This window comes from Protopterus annectens, chromosome 9.part0 (genome assembly GCF_019279795.1).
Source record: "Protopterus annectens isolate FY-2018-M chromosome 9.part0, PAN1.0, whole genome shotgun sequence".
NCBI lineage: Eukaryota > Metazoa > Chordata > Ceratodontiformes > Protopteridae > Protopterus > Protopterus annectens.
The window spans coordinates 1943231440-1943254210 of NC_056743.1; the positions used below are offsets into that span (position 1 = coordinate 1943231440).

At 38.6% G+C, this 22771-nt stretch overlaps 2 protein-coding genes across 2 annotated transcripts in view; one reads left to right on the forward strand and one right to left on the reverse strand.

The window, feature by feature from the left end:
* RNASEH2A (ribonuclease H2 subunit A) overlaps nt 1-22771 on the reverse strand; it is an 859137-nt gene that overhangs the window by 702311 nt on the left and 134055 nt on the right. The window lies entirely within an intron of this gene.
* FBXW9 (F-box and WD repeat domain containing 9) overlaps nt 5682-22771 on the forward strand; it is an 869916-nt gene continuing 852826 nt past the window's right edge. The window contains exon 1 of the mRNA XM_044082395.1: nt 5682-5944. The gene's annotated coding sequence lies outside the window, so the exon portion shown is untranslated. The remainder of the gene's footprint in view (nt 5945-22771) is intronic.

Genomic DNA, 22771 nt, shown 5'->3' on the forward strand with positions numbered 1-22771 from the left:
CATATGGGTTTACATTTAAGCTGGTAAGTTTTTCTACAATACCTGAGTGGGGTATTGTGTCGAAAGCCTTTGCAAGGTCAAGGTAGGCTGTATGGACTGCCTTTCCCTCATCAATGGCCTTGGTGACTGTTTCGTAGAAGTCGACCAAGTTCAAAAGGCATGATCTTCCCTTGACGAAGCCAAACTGGGTTGGGTCCAATGTCTGCAAGTCCCCTATATCTTTGTTTATGAGCTCCATTATGATCCTCTCCATAGCTTTGCAGACTAGACTTGTTAAGCTTATGGTGCGGTAATTACCAGGGTCCGTAGAGGCACCGCCTTTGTGGAGTGGGACCACAGTTGCCGTACGCCACTCCTTGGGCATGTATCCTGTGGTAAGGCTGAGATTAAACAGCTGCCTTATGTGCGGGTTTAATTCCTCATTTAGCTCGTGTAGCACACAACCGGGGACACCATCCTGTCCCATTGATGCTGTGTTTTTAGCTTTAGAGAGAGCAGCTTTCACCTGCGCATTTGAGATGTCTGGGAGGCTACACTCCACTGGGATAGTTATCTCTCCTTTAGGGGAGGGGTGAAGTTTGCACTGAACCTGTCTGCCAGTATGTTGGCAATGTCTGTGGGTTCAGTGATTTTTGTATCATTTTGGACTAATTCTGAGCATATCTGGGAGTTTCCACCCAGGTTCCTAACATAGCTGAAAAAGGCCTTATGATTGTCCTTTGAATCCATGGCAATTATTCTCTCAAAATTGGCCTTAGTTGATTTTATGAGTGCTCGTATTTTTTACTAATAATGATCAGGGGTGACTTCCCTTTTATGGATTTTGTTCTATCATGTAATAGCTTTCTCCTCTTATTGTAAAGTTTGTTAATGGCTGGGGTCCACCAGACTGGACGTTTGCCCTTTGTGGAAAGAGTCTTGGTTTTATTTGGGATTGCCTGATCCATGCAGTCCTGGAGGTGTTCATAGAAGGCATTTGTAAGGGCTTCCGCAGCTTGGGTTGTGGTTTCCACTGGCTCAGGGGCCTTGAAGGATACCACACCAGTCTTGAGTAGTGTGAAGTTTGCTTTAGAGAAGTTCTTCACTGTGGTCTTTTTTGTTTCTTCCTACAGAAGATGCATACTAATGCAAAGCTTGTTATTCTAGTAATTGTCTAAGTATATAAGGGAAATATTAAAAATATGTTCCCGATTTTATATCTTTGTTTCTGATTCCTGAGTTAAGAAGTTGAGAGGGCAGGGGTTGGGGTGCATTGTATGGTTCTGACATCAGTAAACTGAGCTACATTTCTGGGTCACTATTTATGAATTTGTAAAGTCACTTGACTTCAAGCAATATGTGAGATGTATGTACAAGTGGCTGTAAATGGTGCACACGCGTGTGTGTGTGTGTGTGTGTGTGTGTGTGTGTGTGTGTGTGTGTGTGTGTGTGTGAGAGAGACCATGCAGAACGTGTAATTCTCAACTGTCCCTGATTTTTTTCCTCTTCCATTTTTGGTCTGTTCTTTACCGTAGCAAAGCTAGCCACCCGGCGTTGTAAATCTTAGCTCAAGATGATTGTCACAGTTGAAGTAACACCCTGCCCCGTGTGCAAAATGGATAAAAGGGGTTGAGGATGGATTTTTGGTCTGTTCTTTCTGTAATTTATGGCTTTCTGGTAAAGTGCTGCTGACTGCAGTCACTAAATAATGACAAATGTGTGTTTCACACTTCATACCCTTCAGAAATTTCTCACCAATGAAAATCCTGCTGTTTTCTTACGTGTATAAGATCAATATTTAAAATCTGTTCCTGATTATGGGGGGTTGCCACTGATTCTTAAATGAAAAAATTCAGAGGGCATAGGATTGCAATGGATTGCAATGTTTAGTTCTCACAGTACTGAGCTGAAATACATTTTGAGGTCATAATTTATGTATTTATTCATTCATTTGATAGCAAGCAAGGATCTGATGTGTACATAGACAAACAAGGGGCTGTAATTGATGGTCATATCTTTGTGTGTTTCTGTACAAATACTTGGTTTCTGCATCCCAGACTAGTTATTTATCTTTTGCTGACTGAGTTAATTCCACTAGACTAATGGCCTCTTTCAAGGGAGACCTGAAGTATTTTTTGTACTACTAGAGGAAATTTTCTCAGGGCATCAGGGAACTTTCCATATTTTTTCAGTAAGTGCTGTGGGATCTTTTACATCCATTTGAGCTACCATCAACTCAGTGAGATGGGACCTCAGTTTAAATGGTTTGAATGAAGGAAAATGATTGCAGTAGACAGGAGCATCATTATATGTCATGTTCTTTTGGTATTTTCCTTGGTTTCCTTGCTTTGTTGATTTTTGGCAGTGTGTTTATCATTTAGCTGTGAATAAATTGAACAACATAAAGTCTATGAGTTTAAAGTTAATATTTTGATTATGAGCACATTTTAATTTAGCTTGTTTTTTACAGACCGCAGGTGTGAAATGCACTGTGGTTGTGCTAAAACAGTTTGTCTAGCACTTACTGAAGGCAGGTAGGGTTATAAGCTGTTAAATTGCTGCTTCCTGTAGTACAGAGTCTGATTCCCTCAGCCTTTATTTGTCTTCTGAGTAACTCTGACTATGTTACTTGACCAGACAATACTCCTGTGCTGCCACAGAAAAAGGGACATGTGCCCAATGGGCTGTCCCAGGCTGTTGGCAAATACATTACACTGTTGCCTTTGGAATTCCTGCACCCTCTACATGGCCACTTACTATTGCTTCACTATATGCTTTTTGACTAATAATCCCAGCAGACCCTTTCAATATATGGGACTTACAAAGGAAAATGAGTTTTCTGTTGTTTGTGCTAAGTACGTTTTTAATGTGGGAGTATTTTTTGACTGTATTTTTTATGTAAAATCTGAAATAAGTTTTAAATTAAATCAAAATCTCCAATTAGTGCAAAACGGGTACAACTTGCTGTTCTTGAATGTTATTTTTCTCCTTTTACTGAGGCATAAATATATTTGTTATATTATCCCACTTCTGTTGTATTCTTAGGTACCAGCTGGATTTGTTACACAATGTGGCATACTAACACATCATCCAAGCCATAATCCTTAAGTGCAAAAATGTTATTTTCTTCTTTTGTGCATACTGCCAGGATATGTACAATATATAAATATGTTATTAGAGTGTTGCATTTGCTGTGTCTTCATGGGGAAATTAAAAATGGATTGTGGGGCATTTTATACTTTTTTTTTTTTGCTTTTGTTGTTTTTGTCTTCAGATGTCCTACATGCTCACCAATTGCTTCTGTGTCCCTATTATGCCCCAGCAAGAAAGGAAATCTAGAGGTGCCACTGTTTATCAGATTCTCATTAGTTGTGATTTCATACTTCATCATGGGCAAGAAGTAGCTTTCACAGAAAAAAGGATCATGATGTCAGCATGTCTGCCCCCTTCCCGAAAACACTAGGGATTAGAAGAAAGATAGTAAGAAGTAGCTGTTGGGCTCATACCTCTCAATTGTCCAGAGTTTCACAGAATGTCCAGATTTGTCTTCCCCTCATAAAATGTGGTTTACACTGAGTATTCCAGTCATTAAATAATGACATATATTTACAGGCTCATAGAAGGTTACTAGGCTAATGGCTCTAGAGCCCTTACAAGCCTGCCCATATTTATCCCAAGTTGCCCCAATTGTCAGTGGTTAGGTGAGTGAAGTTCTCAGAATTAACGGTCTATGGTAGTTAATACTGATTTCCTCTGTCTAGGAGGGACACGGGAACCACCCCAGGAGTGAATTTGTGGTCACCCATCCATTGATTTAGGTTGCATTTGAAGAGGGTCAGGGAGAGGCTCTGTTCACATGAATTGGAAGCTTGTTCTAGAGAAGTGGTAGTCTCTGGGAGATATATCTATCGCTCCAGCATGACTTGTTCATATCAGAGGCTAGGTTAAGATTCCTGCAGCGAGTAAACCTCGTGCAGTTTGATATAGAAACGTGTAGCATTTCCATCAGGATCGGGTCAGAGTCTGCCCTCCAAGCCAGGAACAGGTCACCACTTAGCAACCTGTAGGAGACAGAATACAGTGACAGGGCTTTCAGTCTTTCCATGTAAAGCTTGTTTTGTGTATGGTGTGATTTCTTGGTCAGAAACCTATGTGGTCTCTCCGGTTGTTGCAGGTGTCTGGTAAGGTACATACAAAAGGGAACATTGTACTCAATTATTGGTCTGGTGAAGGCCCAGTATAATGGAATTATATCATACTTAGATCTGGATAAGACGCCTTGAGTGTCAGACTTAATATCCTTCAGAAAATGCATACTAAGAAGAGGTCATAAGAGATCTGGGGACCCAGGTAGATAGTAATCTCTCCTTTGACAATCATATTGCCAAAGTAGTCAGGAAATCCTTCTATGTAGCCCATCTAATTACTAAAGGGTTCGCATCTAGAAATAAAGAGGTTATAGTGCCCCTCTACTCATCACTCATCAAACCCATCATAGAGTACAATGCCCCATTTTGGATGTACCTCACAAGACACTTCCAACAGCTGGAAAGACTACAAAAGTACCTCACCAAGATGATTACTGGCCTCAAACATATGTCCTATGCAGCCCGACTGGAAAAACTCCAGCTGTACTCAGTCGCATATCGCTTACTCATTGGTGATCTCTGCCTGACTTACAAAGCCATGTCTAACTCAGAAATGATAGACATGCTCCACCTAAAGAAATCCAAGTCACTGCGAGCCACTTGCTCTAGTGAGCTAAACCTTGCCACAGCAATGAATAGAACATGCTGGAGGGATAGATTCCTGTCACAGAGACTCCCCATGCTTTGGAACAAAATTCCTAACTACATTAGGCAGAAAATACACCCCCGGGATCACTTCATTGGCTCTTCTTGACAGAGGCTCAGTTAATTAATCAATGGGGCGGCGAAAGCTGACACACTCTGGCTAGGCTTATAAATAACCTCGGGCAGATAGCCTAGTATCTCCCTATGAACACAAATCCTGTTATTCTAGGAACTTTCTAAATTTATATCATCAGTATTTAAAATATGTCCCTAGGGGCCTTTGTCCCCCATTATTTTAGGCTTTGTCCAGATTTATTCCAGTGCTGGTAGCATACCTCTCATCTGTCCAGAGTTTCACAGTCACAGAGTGTCCAGATTTTTGGCTCATATTCTTGGTTTGTTCCTCATAAAATTTGTGGCTTTCTGGCAAATCAGAGATTTTCTGAGGACTGAAGTCACCAAATAATGATATGCATTTGAGTTTCAGACTTCAAATCCTTCAGAAAATGTATGTTAAAACAAACCACGTTACTCTAGCAACTACGTTTATAATATTTAAAATCTGGCCATATTTTTGTCCTCCCCTCCCCCCATTTTGTCAGACTTTGTCCAGATTTTTTGTACTAAGAGGTTGAGACTATGGCTGGTGGGTTTAGATTGTTTAAAACATCCTGCCTAAATACATATATATACATATCCCCCCTACACACACTTTGTGATCGTAGTGGTCCTTTAATTTTACTTGACGTGCGTTTAGTATAGACAAACACGAGTATGAGCACTAACATAGCTAAACCCCTTTTCTCTCCACAGTAGAAGTAACTACAACCAGCGTACTTTTCGTATATAGGGTAGATTGATGATGGCGTCATAAGAACGCGCTAAAATTAAACAGTTTGGTTTCTCCAGGAGACCAGACGCGACAGAATGAATAACAGCTGGGTTATAGACAGTTGTGAGATCATGGGAACACCTACTATAGTCAAACCGGTCAACCTGGTGAAGAGTATAATTATAGACACCCGTGGAATGGAAACTGTGTCAGAGAGACAGTGATAAGTAAAGACGAGAACGATTGTCTGTTTTATTTTGGCGTTTGTAAACATCCAGTATTTTTTTTTGGATCTTCTACATATATTCAAATATTGAAGAATATTAACACTGTTTCGACGGTAAAATGATCGCTTTTGTTTAACTGTGAGGCTTATGGGTGTGTTGTTAAGTGATGTCATGTACTGAGTATGGTTGAGAAGTAATCAGTAAGGTGCTACAAAGGAATCAGAAATCGGTTGAGAATGGAAGCACATTGTACTGTTGAGTGAATGAATGCGAGCGCAATAAGATGACATATTATCCTTTGGCAGTTGAACTGCCTGTATGTGATTGTTTACGTCTTGGAGTGATGTAATGAGTTTACAGCTAGTTATTTTTTACCTGTTTGTATTTACAGCTGCTGCGTATAGTTAATATGTCAGCTGCATACTGTGCATACCTCTCAACTGTCCAAGTTTTTGCCTAATATTTTTGGTCTGTATCTCATGAAATTTGTGTTTTTTTCTGGCAAATAACTGAGGATTGAGCTCACTCTGTAATTACATACATTTGAGTTTCAGACTTCATATGCTTCAGAAAATACATGCTAACACAAATCCTGTTATTCTGGCTTTCTAAGTTTATAACAAGTACGTTTATAATCTTTCCCTATTTTTGAACCTTTGTTCCCCGATTATTTTAGGCTTTGCACTGATTCCAATCTGCATATTGTTGACATACTGTTTGATCCTGAACAGGTCACTTAGTTTTCTCTTGTTTATGTTCCTCCTTTCGAAGAACAAAAGAACATCACTGCTGAGGATAGAGTAAATGATGGACAGATGACAGAGCTTGCTTTGCATACTGTTTATGGGTCACTACTACAGAGAACAGCTTAATGTAGACTTACGCTAAAAACTATTTTTACTAGTGCACACAAGGGTGTGCAAGGATATATGAATGCTTATACGTGCAAGGATATATGAATGCTTATACTTGCAAGTTGTTTTCAAATGCCATAAGAACTAGCAATAGCACATAACAGTTGGTATGCCAGAATTAAGTACAACAAAATGTGTAATTTCTTGCTATTAAAATTAGATTGCACTGTTTGTAAGGAGAGAAGCCACCCACTTAGTCTATCACAGTGACATTCACTATCTAATAATTAACTATAGGACTGTTCGTTAGGCCTTCATTTTATAATTCACACTACATGTGATTGGTATATGTTTACTTTTTTATATTTGTTTCATTTTATTTGTTTACTGGAAAAGTCTGACGGGGCAGTAAATAACCCTTTTTCAGTAGATGCCCAGGGAGAAAAGCTCCATTACAGTGTTAATTAAGAACAATAACAAAAGAGAAAAAAATTGAAACACCTTAAATCCAAAAGGTTGAACATTATTGGAAAATACCAACAGAATTCTTAAATTGGGTCAACAATGTCGCAAGTTTATGATAGAACAAAGCATTACAAGCATGTGCAGAATCAATTAACAGTAGATAGTATTGCATGTAGTAAAAAGATTAGGTTTAAGACTTTGAACAAGAATACAGGTAGATTTTATTGGGATATTCTGAGTTGTGTAATGGCGACAGGATACCAAGATCCTGTAATGGAAGTTTAAAGTACAAATGTAATAAATAATATAATATTTGGTAAAAAAAACAAGAGAAAATGATGGTATGGTAGAGAAAGTAATCTTAAAAAAGAAAATAGATGTGGTGACGAAAAAGATAATTGAAACAGCTGGGAAAAGAAAAAAAATGTTAGGAGAGAAAAGTGGAAGGTACACTGTTGAGATACTGACAGAGATAACAAGGTAGGATGAGGGAGTAAAGTGGTGAAGGAGTATTCTGAGTGGTTAATAATTAAAGTATGTCAGCGGTTTTAATCAGTGAAATACTACTTGAGCAGAACTAAAATTAAATGTGGAGACATAAGTGAGGAAGCATGGCTGTGTATTATGTATGTATTTTGAGCTTATACTGCGGCAAGGGGGCAGTACAACACCATATGTTTCCGAGGTCAGTTGAGTTTTAAAGGAATTGAGGTATTTTTGTTGCCGGATATTAGTTGGAATGGAGTATCATAATCATAATTTCAGTACAGTTAGAATACAAGGCATTTCTGTCAGTAATTTAGTAGAGATTTGGTAGTAGAGACCAAGAATTTGTTTTTTAGAACCTAAGTGCCTTTTAGGATAGTACCACTGGAGAAGATATTTTTAAATGCTTTTATTTATTTACTTTCTTTCATTCTTTTTAGAGGGGACATTTTCAGGTGTTGTGGGCTGCTGTTCGTTTGGAAACGATGGGGAAATTGACCAGTTCCATTCAATTAATGTGTTTTCAGGGCTGTGCAGTGATGTTATTTGTGTGGTGCTTTGTTTATTATAACAAAACAAAAAAATCTGCATAGTTCTAGCTTGGATGTCTGGGAGGCTTGTAAATTTGTGAAAACAGATGATGCGTAAAAGAGACTTTAGATGAAGTTGACAGAGGTTGTAGTTTTCATATCGCTGTCTGATAAAAAGAACAGCCCTAGTTTTGGTACAATTTTTTTATTTATCTTTTGAAAGTGGTTGTCAAATTTTAGATTTGTCAATGATTACTCCAGTGATTTGGTGTAGGTGACTTAATTCGATCTTAGTGTGGTGGACCGATATACAATACGCATACACATAAATCTATAAATTTCCCATTGTGCAGTATGAATGAGCCTGATGTCTTTATATCTTATTTTTACCAAACCTTGCTATCCAGTTGTTCTACTTTACTCCTCCTGTCCCTTTCTTGATTATTTGGGCCTTCATTACCTCACCCTTATGGCATGTCTTTTTAGGAGAGATTACACAAACATTTGCACTAAATTTTCTGGTACCATGGAATGCCAAGAAGGTCTGAAGTCAGATTCTTTTTCTGTCTGTAATGTCAGTTTTTCTTTATACTTTTTAGCTGTAGAGCTGGTGATTTGGTATTGTAATCTGTGTTTTCCATCAGGCAGCTGAAACCTTTTAATTTTTCAAGTAACTTGCCTTTTTTGATGGTCATATGGGTCCTGGGCATGCCCTGTAATGATCACTCTCTCTCATAAGAGCTTAATGGTGTGCTTCTCAGTTTGGTCTCTCCCTGACCTACTTTAAAAGCATATCTGGTTAACAGATGTGTCGATGGCATCATAAGTCTGAAGAAGCATTAGTGTTACCGCGAAAGTGCTAACTTTCATTACTTTTTGTCACTGGCATCATAAGTCTGAAGAAGCATTAGTGTTACCGCGAAAGTGCTAACTTTCATTACTTTTTGTCACTGGCATCATAAGTCTGAAGAAGCATTAGTGTTACCGCAAAAGTGCTAACTTTCATTACTTTTTGTCACTGGCATCATAAGTCTGAAGAAGCATTAGTGTTACCGCGAAAGTGCTAACTTTCATTACTTTTTACTTTGTCAAATACAGATTTTTGCCTAGCCGTGTTGGTTCGGTACTTGTTTTTACTTTTTATAAGCTGAAACCCACCTGACCTTGCCACCATTTATTTTTTTGTGTTTATACAGGAAACAAGTCTGTTGTTACTGAAGAATTGTCTCTTTTGGTGTAGGAATAGTGGATATTTAGCACCCACAATAGCACCCCCACTGCTGTCAGTACAATAAAAAAAACTGACATACTTCCTTTCGTGCACTCATGTGTTTGTGTTGGGGGGGGTGTACGGTGATGTGTGTGAGGATATACAGTGATGTGTGAGAGTGTTCAGGGGTGTACAGTGATGTGGGGTGTGTGTACACTGATATGTGTTGGAAGGTATACAGTGATATGTGGGGTATTTTGCATCAGTGAAAAATTTAACAACTTTATTGTAGAAAGTTTCAAGCTTACATTTTAGGGTAGATTGTAAGTTTGTAAGTATTGGGGCACCATATAAGAGTGTGGGGAGAGTTTAAGAAGTGGCTAGGGTGCATTTAGTGGGAATATCTAGGAATTGTCTGTGCCGGTGGAGAATACCAAGTTTCTGATGTGTTTTCTTAATACTATTTTGAGTATGTAAATTAAATTAAATTTAAGATGTTCATCAGTTGTGACACCTAATAATTTTGTATAGTAAACTACTTCAATTTATGTATTATTCTGGGAGAGAATAGTGAATTGACCTTTATTTAAAGTGTGTGTTTTAGGGGTAAAAAGTAGAAGTTTAGTTTTTGAGGGATGAAGTAGCAGTCCATTGTTGTTGAGCCAGCTTTCAATGGAAATGAAGGCAGCTTGGGTAATTTGCTGAAGATGAGACAGAGTGTTAGAAGAACAGATGGCAGCTGAGTCATCAGCATAATTTGTGAGCGTACTCTGGCAGGAGGAGCTTTGTAAGTCATTTATAAAAATTTTGAATAAGAGGAGGCCAAGTATATAGAGCCTTGGGGACAGCAGTTGTGGTATGTAGAAAGAAAGTCTTGCCATTTGACTGCCTGCTGTCTGATAGGTAGCTATTGAACCACCTGATATGAGGGGACACTCTTGGATCACAGAGCTTTTGTAAAAGAAGAGGATGAGGGACAGTGTCAAAAGCCTTACATAAATCAAAAAATAATGAAGAGACAAGTTTGCTTGAGTCAAGTGCTTTAACTGTGTCAGTAAAGGATAGTAAAGCTGTGTCGGTACTGTGATCTGGTCTGAACCCATGTTGTGTGGAGGGAGTGACTTGATTCTTAAGGAGGTAGTAGAGTAGTTGTGAGTGGATACATTTTTTGAGATGGGGACAGTAACGCAGTAGGACAGTAATTTCACATTTCAGTGGAATTTCCACCTTTGTGTAGTGATGTAATGATTTTTTCCTGAGTGTTGGGACATAAGTTTTTAAGACTGATCTGTTAATGAGAGTGGTTATAGGATGTGCAGTGGCTTCTGCAGCAGTTTTGAGATATTCTACAGGAAGGTTGCCTGGAAACTTAGAGCAGGATTTAAATTTGAGAAGTAGCATCTTAATTGTATAAATAGAATCAGGCTGTAGATAAAAACTTGTGAAGTTGAGGGAGACATGGTGTAGAGAGCTGAAGGGGAGACAAGGGGGAAGGAGGAGGCAAAGAATGTTGGGGGTGGGTTGGGATAGTGTAGAGTTGGGTGAGGTAAGGATTGAGAGAGAGGGAATAGATGGAGTATTAGAAGTGAGATTCAAAATACATTTGATGAAGTGATTGTTGTAGAGGTTGGCAATTTCTGTAGGAGTTTTATCAGGAAGTGGGTTGGGATTACTTTTTTTTTACCAGGATTGAGAAGTGAAATAATAGAGGACCAGAATTATTTGGGGATTTTGTTTGTGGGTAGAATGCAATGTTAAATAGTAATCTCTCTTGTCCTTTTGTTTTTGTCTGGTTGCATAGCTGCCTAAACTTTAATAAGTCTTAGGGGGATTTGGATGTGAGCCATAGTTTCCAGAATTTGTCTCTGTTTCTCATTAATTCCTTTGTTGCTTTTGATTCCCTTTTGCAAGTGGGTGCAAGATGGTTGAGGAGATCCAGAAAGGTTATATTAAAGTGGTTGACTGCTTCATCTAGAGGAAGTGTTCTGAGGATAGACCAGTTTGTTTTTTAGTATGTTAATAAATAAATGTTGGTCAGAGTTGGTCATATTCCAAGTAGTTTTGTAGCAGTGTTGTTTAAGAGAGTGAGAGAATGTTTTACAGACAAAAGCAGGGAGATGGTCACTTGATGTATCCATGAGGGTACATTTATTAATGTATTTCCTGGGATCAGAAACAAGAATCCAGTCCAGGCTGGAGCCCTGACTGTTGCTGTTAGTAAATCTAGTGGGAGTGGTGATGAGTTGAATAAAGTTAAGTAGATTTATACTAGCGGAAGGAAATTTAGAGGTAAGGTTCTGCCATTTGATGCTGATGTCTCCTGGAATGATGGTTTAATTTTTTTATAATATTTGTAATGTATGATAGAATGTCTTTTAGGATGGGGATACTGGGTCTGGGTGGAATATATATACGACTGTAATAGATAAGTGTTTGGTATTGCTGATTTTTAGGAATGCAATTAGGAGTTCTGCATTATGAACTTCAGAGTTGGGATTGGTGTAGGGAGTAATATTATATGAAGTGAGATAGATGAGTGCTAAGTCACCAGTTTTCTTTTGAAACCTGTGAGCTCTAATCATGTTTTAACCGAGAGGAAGGATTTCAGAGTCTTTAATGTTGAGTTTAAGCCAAGTGTCAGTGGCAGCTAGAATGTCGGGAGTATTTTATGATAGCCAGGCATGGAAGTAGGTGATTGTATTGTAAATACCCTGAAAGTTAAGTGTGACTGTATTTAGGGTTTTAGAGTTGGAAGCTGTTGTGGGAGGGAGGCTACTATTATGGTTGGGGTGAGATGAAGGAGTAAGAGGAGAGTTTGGGCCATGGTTAGGGTGAATATCACTGCGGAGAAACACTCTTGAGAATTTAACGTGGTATGGAGAGTTAGCAATGTTATATTTTGTTTTACAAGGATAGAATTTTGGGGGGATGTATGCGATTCATTTGGGAGTATATGGAATTTTGGGAGTAAGAGTGGATTTAGGTTGAATACACTGGGAGATATCAAATGGTAGCTTTGCGAAACAGATGGGACAGGGGTGGTTTGTGTGGGTCTATATTAGAACATCGAAGTTTCACAACTTCAAATGTCCTAATATCGACCCCTACTCAGCGAACACTGAAAATAGCATATTAGAACATTCAACGTTTTAAAAAGTCGATGTTCTAATATAGACCCAGTTTGTGTAAGTGAGGTTTTGTAAGGAAAAGGTGAGATAAGATTTAAGGAAGTGGAAGTAGTTAGGGTAGGAAGAGTTAGTGAAAGAGGGTGTAGAAATATGTTACGTAGTATTCATGATGTTAGTTGGATTGAAAAGCTCAAAGGAAAAAAGGAAGATAAAAAAATGAAGCATCAGTTAGGGGAAAATTGTAAGTGCTTAGAGAAGGGTGGGAGTAGCAAACATGAGCGTATAGGTGAGTTGTGTAGTAATTTAGTACTCTTAAGGTGTGTGTGAGGTGGGTGTGTATATGTAAGGTGAAATTTTATTGGATGTGAGAAGGTGGGTTTAATGAGGAGGGAGGAGTTTAGAGAGCTAAATGTAGAGATAGAGGGGATGGGTGGGAATTTGGGGGTAGGATGGGGGAGCAGAGTGAGCCCGATCGAAGCGAGGGGGAACAGAGCAGGAAGAACCTGGTGAAAGATGCGTGCTGTAGCCAAAAAAAAAAACGTTATTAAGGTATATCTTCACAGAACTTCCACTACAGGAACAGCTACTGTTTGTTTAAGTAAAAGTAGAAGGTGGAATCGGGCAAAAAATAAACTGATGAATATATGACACAGGCCTTTGTCGGATATTCAAAAAATGGTTTTAAGCTTGGCTAAGTGTATGGTCAAATGTTTCAACCACAAAAAAGAAAAATAAAAGCAAAACAATGGAATAGTAGAAATGTCTAGTAAATGGTTTTGGTATGTTACCAATTGCAGTGGTTTTACAATGTTAGTTAAAATTTATTAAACTGATAGTGGGAATGGGTACTGGGAAGGGGGAGGATAAACAGGATTAGATAAAGCTAGAGAGAATAATAATACGCCTATTACTAAATATGGAGTCTTAATTAATTAAAAGAAGTGAAGACTAAGCAAACTCTTGGCTACGTCCAGAGAACTACCATATGCTGCCCTGTGCAGGGAATGGTCTTTAATGCAAAATAATGTAAAATAAAGATGATTCTTGAAACACAACAGAATGCTGCCTACATTAGTTTAACCACATACATTAACTGTAGAAAGTGGGCCTTGTGGTAGGAGTCGATTGAGTGGACTGGGGTATACTCAGTTTGCTGCATGGTGTTGGCATCCAGCTAATTTAAATGGGAGGTTGTGATCTGGCAGGACGGTTCATCCTTCTTAATAATGGGATGTATATGGTAACAGCATGCAATTCCCGGGAGGGGGATCCCAGCCTAGAGTAATCCAAGGGAATAGTAAATTTCCTTCCACTATGCAGTCACTTAAGGACTTTGGTGTTAGATATAGGTACTGTACATGTAATTACTTCTAAGTTCCTTTCATGGCACTATACCGTTTACTTAGTCTCCCTTATCCTCAACTCAGTAAAGTTTAATTAACAAACCTTATACAGTTGCTATTACAATATCACCTATTATTGTGCAATGTTCCATTGTGTTCCTTCAAAGGTTAGTTTTTTTTTAAACACCTTTATTGAATTATCACTTGTGGCATAGGCAAATTTACATTTATATAAAAAGTATTGTGCAATGTTCCATTGTGTTCCTTCAAATGTTAGCCTTTTTTTTAAACACCTTTATTGAATTGTCACTTGTGGCATAGGCAAATTTACATTTATATAAAAAGTAATCAAACTGCATTAACAAGTTCATGTTTACAAATGTTATACTTCACATATATAGTTATATATCATGTAACCTAAGCAACATTACATAAATTATTCAATTCCTGCTTTTTTTTTTTATTTTAAACAAGAACCATCTTTATTAAACCATCACTTACAACAAAGGCAATCATGCAGTTATATAAATGAACACAAACCACACTGACACAATCCTAATTGCAAACATTTTACATCACAAACCGTACTGACATACTCCCAGTTGCAAACATTATACATCACTTAAAATCTACGCAATCATTTGTCAAACATTACGTAGCTCAAGTCCTGCCTTCTCTTAAACCTCATTTTTTCCCCGTATGTATTGTTCCTACAATTCCCATTTTTTCCTATGTACTTTGCACCTACCCTTTTCTAAAAATCTCAATTTGAGTTGTTTTATCTCTGTTACTATATACAATACTTCTAATACAGTTGGTTTAGATTTTGACTTCCATTTTCTAGTAATTGTTTTTTGGCAGCCACTGTAATTAGACACAGCGAGGCCTTACCATGTCTAGGCAATTCCGATTCTGTATTATATCTCAGGAAAATCATCTCCCTCGTCACACCAATCTGCCCACCCATCCCCATCATCTCTGACAGTGCATCCTGTAGGGAATCCTTAAAGTCTGCCAACTCACTGCACTCCCAGAAAATATGTTCCCAATTACCTCTTTCTTCCCCTTCACACCTCCAACATTTGCTGTCTACCTGAGGAAAAATTCTCTCGAGTTAACCTGGGGTATAAAATACCTATGTAAACATTTCCAAGCAAAACTCCTAAATCATCTAGATTTTGTTGCATATTTGGGAGACATACATATATCCTCCCATTGTTTCTTTGTGAATTACTTATCCAATCTCTCTTCCCAATCCTTTCTAACCTCCTCTGATTGATTCCTATAGTTATCATACAGTATTTTATATGCTATACTAATTATTCCTTTTTTAATGGCAGCTTCTGTTCTAGATTCTGCTAAAAACTCTACGAGTGCTGGACTTTCGTTTATGATCCTCCTGCTTCTTTCTCTTTGCCTGTACTTTGTCTTCCGTATCAAGTATTGATATCAATCTCTAACCTGCAGTCCAATTTAATTCTTGGCATCTTCCGATTCTATTACCTTTCCCCCTTTAATTATTTGCACCCAACATCTTGGTTCCTGTATTAGTTTTCCCAATAAATTCCAGCCACCTTTTGCCTCATGTGTATCCCTAACTGCAGTCAACCCTCTCAGCAGAATCTCCTTTCTTTATTTCAGTGTTGGCTTAGTTCTTTGAATACTTTTTGATACGTTATGAATATAATGTCCTCTATGGTTACTGTTGTTACTATTCTCCTTAAGGATCTGCATCCAAAATTCCAGTCTGTCCTTATTTCTTAAGCCAACCCCCCCCCCCTCCCCTGTTTCATAATCATCCCTTTCCACTTTGAATTTCAGCTTTCTGCTTATACTGTGTGTAGGAGTCTTAACTGTGTAGCTCTAAAATACTCCTTCAGTTCAGATAATCCTAAACCACCTTGTTCTATTGGCAGGACAACTTAGTTCACTTGACTCTTGCCCTCTTCTCCTCCCAGTTAAAAATCCTTCAACTTTTCATTAATTGCTATCCACAACTTTTCTATTGGTTAATAAAAATATGCCTGACCTGTGTATAAAACTGAAAGGACTAAAAACGTTTTGATTACTAGTATTTTGCTATCCATAAAATAGAGCTTCCAATTTCTCAGTTTTTGTATTATCTTTTGTTGAATCTCTTTCCATGTATCCTTAGTTGCCATAACAGAATCATTTTTAATCTGTACTCCTAAGTACTTCATTTGTCATGCCCCCATAAATATGGGTTTTGCTGAACCGATTCATGTGTGGGTACATAGCTATTCTCTTTGTTTTAGCTTCATTAATTTTGTATGCCGAAAAGACTTGAAACTGTCTCAAAATGTTCCAAAACTCTGAAATTTTCTTCTCTGGTTTTATCAGGTGTAAAGTAATATTTGCAAATAAAGCCAGTTTTTGTTGACTACCATATAATTTATATACTTGAATTTCTGAGTCCGTTACTTGCTTTGCCATTGGTTCTGAATGTAGCTCAAATAACAACAAAGGGGAAAGAGAACACCCCTGCCTGTTGTTCTGCTCAAACAGAACTTATCAGATTGGACCCCACCCATTTTAATTTTCGCATCCGATCCCTTGCATATCCTCCCAATCAACCTTATAATTTTATCAGCGAATGCACATGCCTACTCTGAATGCTTTCTCTGCATTCAGACTCGCTAACAACATTGGTAGTAGTCACTCTGTTTAGTAATGTTGTCAAACGTTTACCTCCCCTTCACAAAGCCACATTGATCCATATCTATCAATTTCAGCATCACCTTTGCCATTCTGTAATACCATTTTATAATCATGGGTTAGAATTGAAATGGGCCTATATGAAGCTGGATGTGATGGGTCTTTACCATCTTTTGGTATTACAGCCACCACCACTTTCTTCCAGGATGTTGGTGCTTTTTCTCCTTTTTCAAAATTCTGTTAAACAAAACCCCAGATCTTTATCATTTTTTTCCAGGGACCCCAATAGCCTTGATCTAGTTTTCACAAATATGGTCATTTCTTGCACAGGTCCATATACGTCAACCTACCTTTTAAATCTGACTAAATTAGTGACCTTTTCATTTAAAAATGTTGATATGTCTCCTATAAATACCTCTGTGTTTAGGGACTTCATAGAAGCAAACCTTTAGTTATTTGAGGAGCTAAATATGTTCTGCTTTAGTACTCCTAAGAACGAGCTCATAGTAAAGCTATGCCTGTGCTTCTAACTTGTCTGCTGTAGTACTCCTAAGAATGAACTCATTGTAAAGCTATGCCTCTGCCTCTAACTTGTCTGCTGTAGTACTCCTAAGAATGAACTCATTGTAAAGCTATGCCTCTGCCTCTAACTTGTCTGCTGTAGTACTCCTAAGAATGAACTCATTGTAAAGCTATGCCTGTGCTTCTAACTTGTCTGCTGTAGTACTCCTAAGAATGAACTCATAGTAAAGCTATGCCTGTGCTTCTAACTTGTCTGCTGTAGTACTCCTAAGAATGAACTCATTGTAAAGCTATGCCTCTGCCTCTAACTTGTCTGCTGTAGTACTCCTAAGAATGAACTCATTGTAAAGCTATGCCTCTGCTTCTAACTTGTCTGCTGTAGTACTCCTAAGAATGAACTCATTGTAAAGCTATGCCTCTGCTTCTAACTTGTCTGCTGTAGTACTCCTAAGAATGAACTCATTGTAAAGCTATGCCTCTGCTTCTAACTTGTCTGCTGTAGTACTCCTAAGAATGAACTCATTGTAAAGCTATGCCTGTGCTTCTAACTTGTCTGCTGTAGTACTCCTAAGAATGAACTCATTGTAAAGCTATGCTTCTGCTTCTAACTTGTCTGCTGTAGTACTCCTAAGAATGAACTCATTGTAAAGCTATGCCTATGCTTCTAACTTGTCTGCTGTAGTACTCCTAAGAATGAACTCATAGTAAAGCTATGCCTGTGCTTCTAACTTGTCTGCTGTAGTACTCCTAAGAATGAACTCATTGTAAAGCTATGCCTGTGCTTCTAACTTGTCTGCTGTAGTACTCCTAAGAATGAACTCATTGTAAAGCTATGCCTGTGCTTCTAACTTGTCTGCTGTAGTACTCCTAAGAATGAACTCATTGTAAAGCTATGCCTCTGCCTCTAACTTGTCTGCTGTAGTACTCCTAAGAATGAACTCATTGTAAAGCTATGCCTGTGCTTCTAACTTGTCTGCTGTAGTACTCCTAAGAATGAACTCATTGTAAAGCTATGCCTCTGCCTCTAACTTGTCTGCTGTAGTACTCCTAAGAATGAACTCATTGTAAAGCTATGCCTGTGCTTCTAACTTGTCTGCTGTAGTACTCCTAAGAATGAACTCATTGTAAAGCTATGCCTCTGCTTCTAACTTGTCTGCTGTAGTACTCCTAAGAATGAACTCATTGTAAAGCTATGCCTGTGCTTCTAACTTGTCTGCTGTAGTACTCCTAAGAATGAACTCATTGTAAAGCTATGCTTCTGCTTCTAACTTGTCTGCTGTAGTACTCCTAACAATGAACTCATTGTAAAGCTATGCCTGTGCTTCTAACTTGTCTGCTGTAGTACTCCTAAGAATGAACTCATTGTAAAGCTATGCCTGTGCTTCTAACTTGTCTGCTGTAGTACTCCTAAGAATGAACTCATTGTAAAGCTATGCCTCTGCTTCTAACTTGTCTGCTGTAGTACTCCTAAGAATGAACTCATTGTAAAGGTATGCCTCTGCTTCTAACTTGTCTGCTGTAGTACTCCTAAGAATGAACTCATTGTAAAGCTATGCCTCTGCTTCTAACTTGTCTGCTGTAGTACTCCTAAGAATGAACTCCATTGTAAAGCTATGCCTGTGCTTCTAACTTGTCTGCTGTAGTACTCCTAAGAATGAACTCATTGTAAAGGTATGCCTCTGCCTCTAACTTGTCTGCTGTAGTACTCCTAAGAATGAACTCATTGTAAAGCTATGCCTGTGCTTCTAACTTGTCTGCTGTAGTACTCCTAAGAATGAACTCATTGTAAAGCTATGCCTCTGCTTCTAACATGTCTGCTGTAGTACTCCTAAGAATGAACTCATAGTAAAGCTATGCCTGTGCTTCTAACTTGTCTGCTGTAGTACTCCTAAGAATTAACTCATTGTAAAGCTATGCCTGTGCTTCTAACTTGTCTGCTGTAGTACTCCTAAGAATGAACTCATTGTAAAGCTATGCCTGTGCTTCTAACTTGTCTGCTGTAGTACTCCTAAGAATGAACTCATTGTAAAGCTATGCCTCTGCCTCTAACTTGTCTGCTGTAGTACTCCTAAGAATGAACTCATTGTAAAGCTATGCCTGTGCTTCTAACTTGTCTGCTGTAGTACTCCTAAGAATGAACTCATTGTAAAGCTATGCCTGTGCTTCTAACATGTCTGCTGTAGTACTCCTAAGAATGAACTCATTGTAAAGCTATGCTTCTGCTTCTAACTTGTCTGCTGTAGTACTCCTAAGAATGAACTCATTGTAAAGCTATGCCTGTGCTTCTAACATGTCTGCTGTAGTACTCCTAAGAATGAACTCATTGTAAAGCTATGCCTCTGCTTCTAACTTGTCTGCTATAGTACTCCTAAGAATGAACTCATTGTAAAGCTATGCCTGTGCTTCTAACTTGTCTGCTGTAGTACTCCTAAGAATGAACTCATTGTAAAGCTATGCCTGTGCTTCTAACTTGTCTGCTGTAGTACTCCTAAGAATGAACTCATTGTAAAGCTATGCCTCTGCTTCTAACTTGTCTGCTGTAGTACTCCTAAGAATGAACTCATTGTAAAGCTATGCCTCTGCCTCTAACTTGTCTGCTGTAGTACTCCTAAGAATGAACTCATTGTAAAGGTATGCCTCTGCTTCTAACTTGTCTGCTGTAGTACTCCTAAGAATGAACTCATTGTAAAGGTATGCCTGTGCTTCTAACTTGTCTGCTGTAGTACTCCTAAGAATGAACTCATTGTAAAGCTATGCCTCTGCTTCTAACATGTCTGCTGTAGTACTCCTAAGAATGAACTCATTGTAAAGCTATGCCTGTGCTTCTAACTTGTCTGCTGTAGTACTCCTAAGAATGAACTCATTGTAAAGCTATGCCTGTGCTTCTAACTTGTCTGCTGTAGTACTCCTAAGAATGAACTCATTGTAAAGCTATGCCTCTGCTTCTAACTTGTCTGCTGTAGTACTCCTAAGAATGAACTCATTGTAAAGGTATGCCTCTGCTTCTAACTTGTCTGCTGTAGTACTCCTAAGAATGAACTCATTGTAAAGCTATGCCTGTGCTTCTAACTTGTCTGCTGTAGTACTCCTAAGAATGAACTCATTGTAAAGCTATGCCTGTGCTTCTAACTTGTCTGCTGTAGTACTCCTAAGAATGAACTCATTGTAAAGCTATGCCTGTGCTTCTAACTTGTCTGCTGTAGTACTCCTAAGAATGAACTCATTGTAAAGCTATGCCTGTGCTTCTAACATGTCTGCTGTAGTACTCCTAAGAATGAACTCATTGTAAAGCTAAGCCTCTGCTTCTAACTTGTCTGCTGTAGTACTCCTAAGAATGAACTCATTGTAAAGCTATGCCTGTGCTTCTAACTTGTCTGCTGTAGTACTCCTAAGAATGAACTCATTGTAAAGCTATGCCTGTGCTTCTAACATGTCTGCTGTAGTACTCCTAAGAATGAACTCATTGTAAAGCTATGCCTCTGCCTCTAACTTGTCTGCTGTAGTACTCCTAAGAATGAACTCATTGTAAAGGTATGCCTCTGCTTCTAACTTGTCTGCTGTAGTACTCCTAAGAATGAACTCATTGTAAAGCTATGCCTGTGCTTCTAACTTGTCTGCTGTAGTACTCCTAAGAATGAACTCATTGTAAAGCTATGCCTGTGCTTCTAACTTGTCTGCTGTAGTACTCCTAAGAATGAACTCATTGTAAAGCTATGCTTCTGCTTCTAACTTGTCTGCTGTAGTACTCCTAAGAATGAACTCATTGTAAAGCTATGCCTGTGCTTCTAACTTGTCTGCTGTAGTACTCCTAAGAATGATCTCATTGTAAAGCTATGCCTGTGCTTCTAACTTGTCTGCTGTAGTACTCCTAAGAATGAACTCATTGTAAAGCTATGCCTGTGCTTCTAACTTGTCTGCTGTAGTACTCCTAAGAATTAACTCATTGTAAAGCTATGCCTGTGCTTCTAACTTGTCTGCTGTAGTACTCCTAAGAATGAACTCATTGTAAAGCTATGCTTCTGCTTCTAACTTGTCTGCTGTAGTACTCCTAAGAATGAACTCATTGTAAAGCTATGCCTGTGCTTCTAACTTGTCTGCTGTAGTACTCCTAAGAATGAACTCATTGTAAAGCTATGCCTGTGCTTCTAACTTGTCTGCTGTAGTACTCCTAAGAATGAACTCATTGTAAAGCTATGCCTGTGCTTCTAACTTGTCTGCTGTAGTACTCCTAAGAATGAACTCATTGTAAAGCTATGCCTGTGCTTCTAACTTGTCTGCTGTAGTACTCCTAAGAATGAACTCATTGTAAAGCTATGCCTCTGCTTCTAACTTGTCTGCTGTAGTACTCCTAAGAATGAACTCATTGTAAAGCTATGCTTCTGCTTCTAACTTGTCTGCTGTAGTACTCCTAAGAATGAACTCATTGTAAAGCTATGCCTGTGCTTCTAACTTGTCTGCTGTAGTACTCCTAAGAATGAACTCATTGTAAAGCTATGCCTGTGCTTCTAACTTGTCTGCTGTAGTACTCCTAAGAATGAACTCATTGTAAAGCTATGCCTGTGCTTCTAACTTGTCTGCTGTAGTACTCCTAAGAATGAACTCATTGTAAAGCTATGCTTCTGCTTCTAACTTGTCTGCTGTAGTACTCCTAAGAATGAACTCATAGTAAAGCTATGCCTGTGCCTCTAACTTGTCTGCTGTAGTACTCCTAAGAATGAACTCATTGTAAAGGTATGCCTGTGCTTCTAACTTGTCTGCTGTAGTACTCCTAAGAATGAACTCATAGTAAAGCTATGCCTGTGCCTCTAACTTGTCTGCTGTAGTACTCCTAAGAATGAACTCATTGTAAAGGTATGCCTGTGCTTCTAACTTGTCTGCTGTAGTACTCCTAAGAATGAACTCATTGTAAAGCTATGCCTGTGCTTCTAACTTGTCTGCTGTAGTACTCCTAAGAATGAACTCATTGTAAAGCTATGCCTGTGCTTCTAACATGTCTGCTGTAGTACTCCTAAGAATGAACTCATTGTAAAGCTATGCCTCTGCCTCTAACTTGTCTGCTGTAGTACTCCTAAGAATGAACTCATTGTAAAGCTATGCCTGTGCTTCTAACTTGTCTGCTGTAGTACTCCTAAGAATTAACTCATTGTAAAGCTATGCCTCTGCCTCTAACTTGTCTGCTGTAGTACTCCTAAGAATGAACTCATTGTAAAGCTATGCCTCTGCTTCTAACTTGTCTGCTGTAGTACTCCTAAGAATGAACTCATTGTAAAGCTATGCCTCTGCTTCTAACTTGTCTGCTGTAGTACTCCTAAGAATTAACTCATTGTAAAGCTATGCCTCTGCCTCTAACTTGTCTGCTGTAGTACTCCTAAGAATTAACTCATTGTAAAGCTATGCCTCTGCCTCTAACTTGTCTGCTGTAGTACTCCTAAGAATGAACTCATTGTAAAGCTATGCCTGTGCTTCTAACTTGTCTGCTGTAGTACTCCTAAGAATGAACTCATTGTAAAGCTATGCCTGTGCTTCTAACTTGTCTGCTGTAGTACTCCTAAGAATGAACTCATTGTAAAGCTATGCCTGTGCTTCTAACTTGTCTGCTGTAGTACTCCTAAGAATGAACTCATTGTAAAGCTATGCCTGTGCTTCTAACTTGTCTGCTGTAGTACTCCTAAGAATGAACTCATTGTAAAGGTATGCCTGTGCTTCTAACTTGTCTGCTGTAGTAC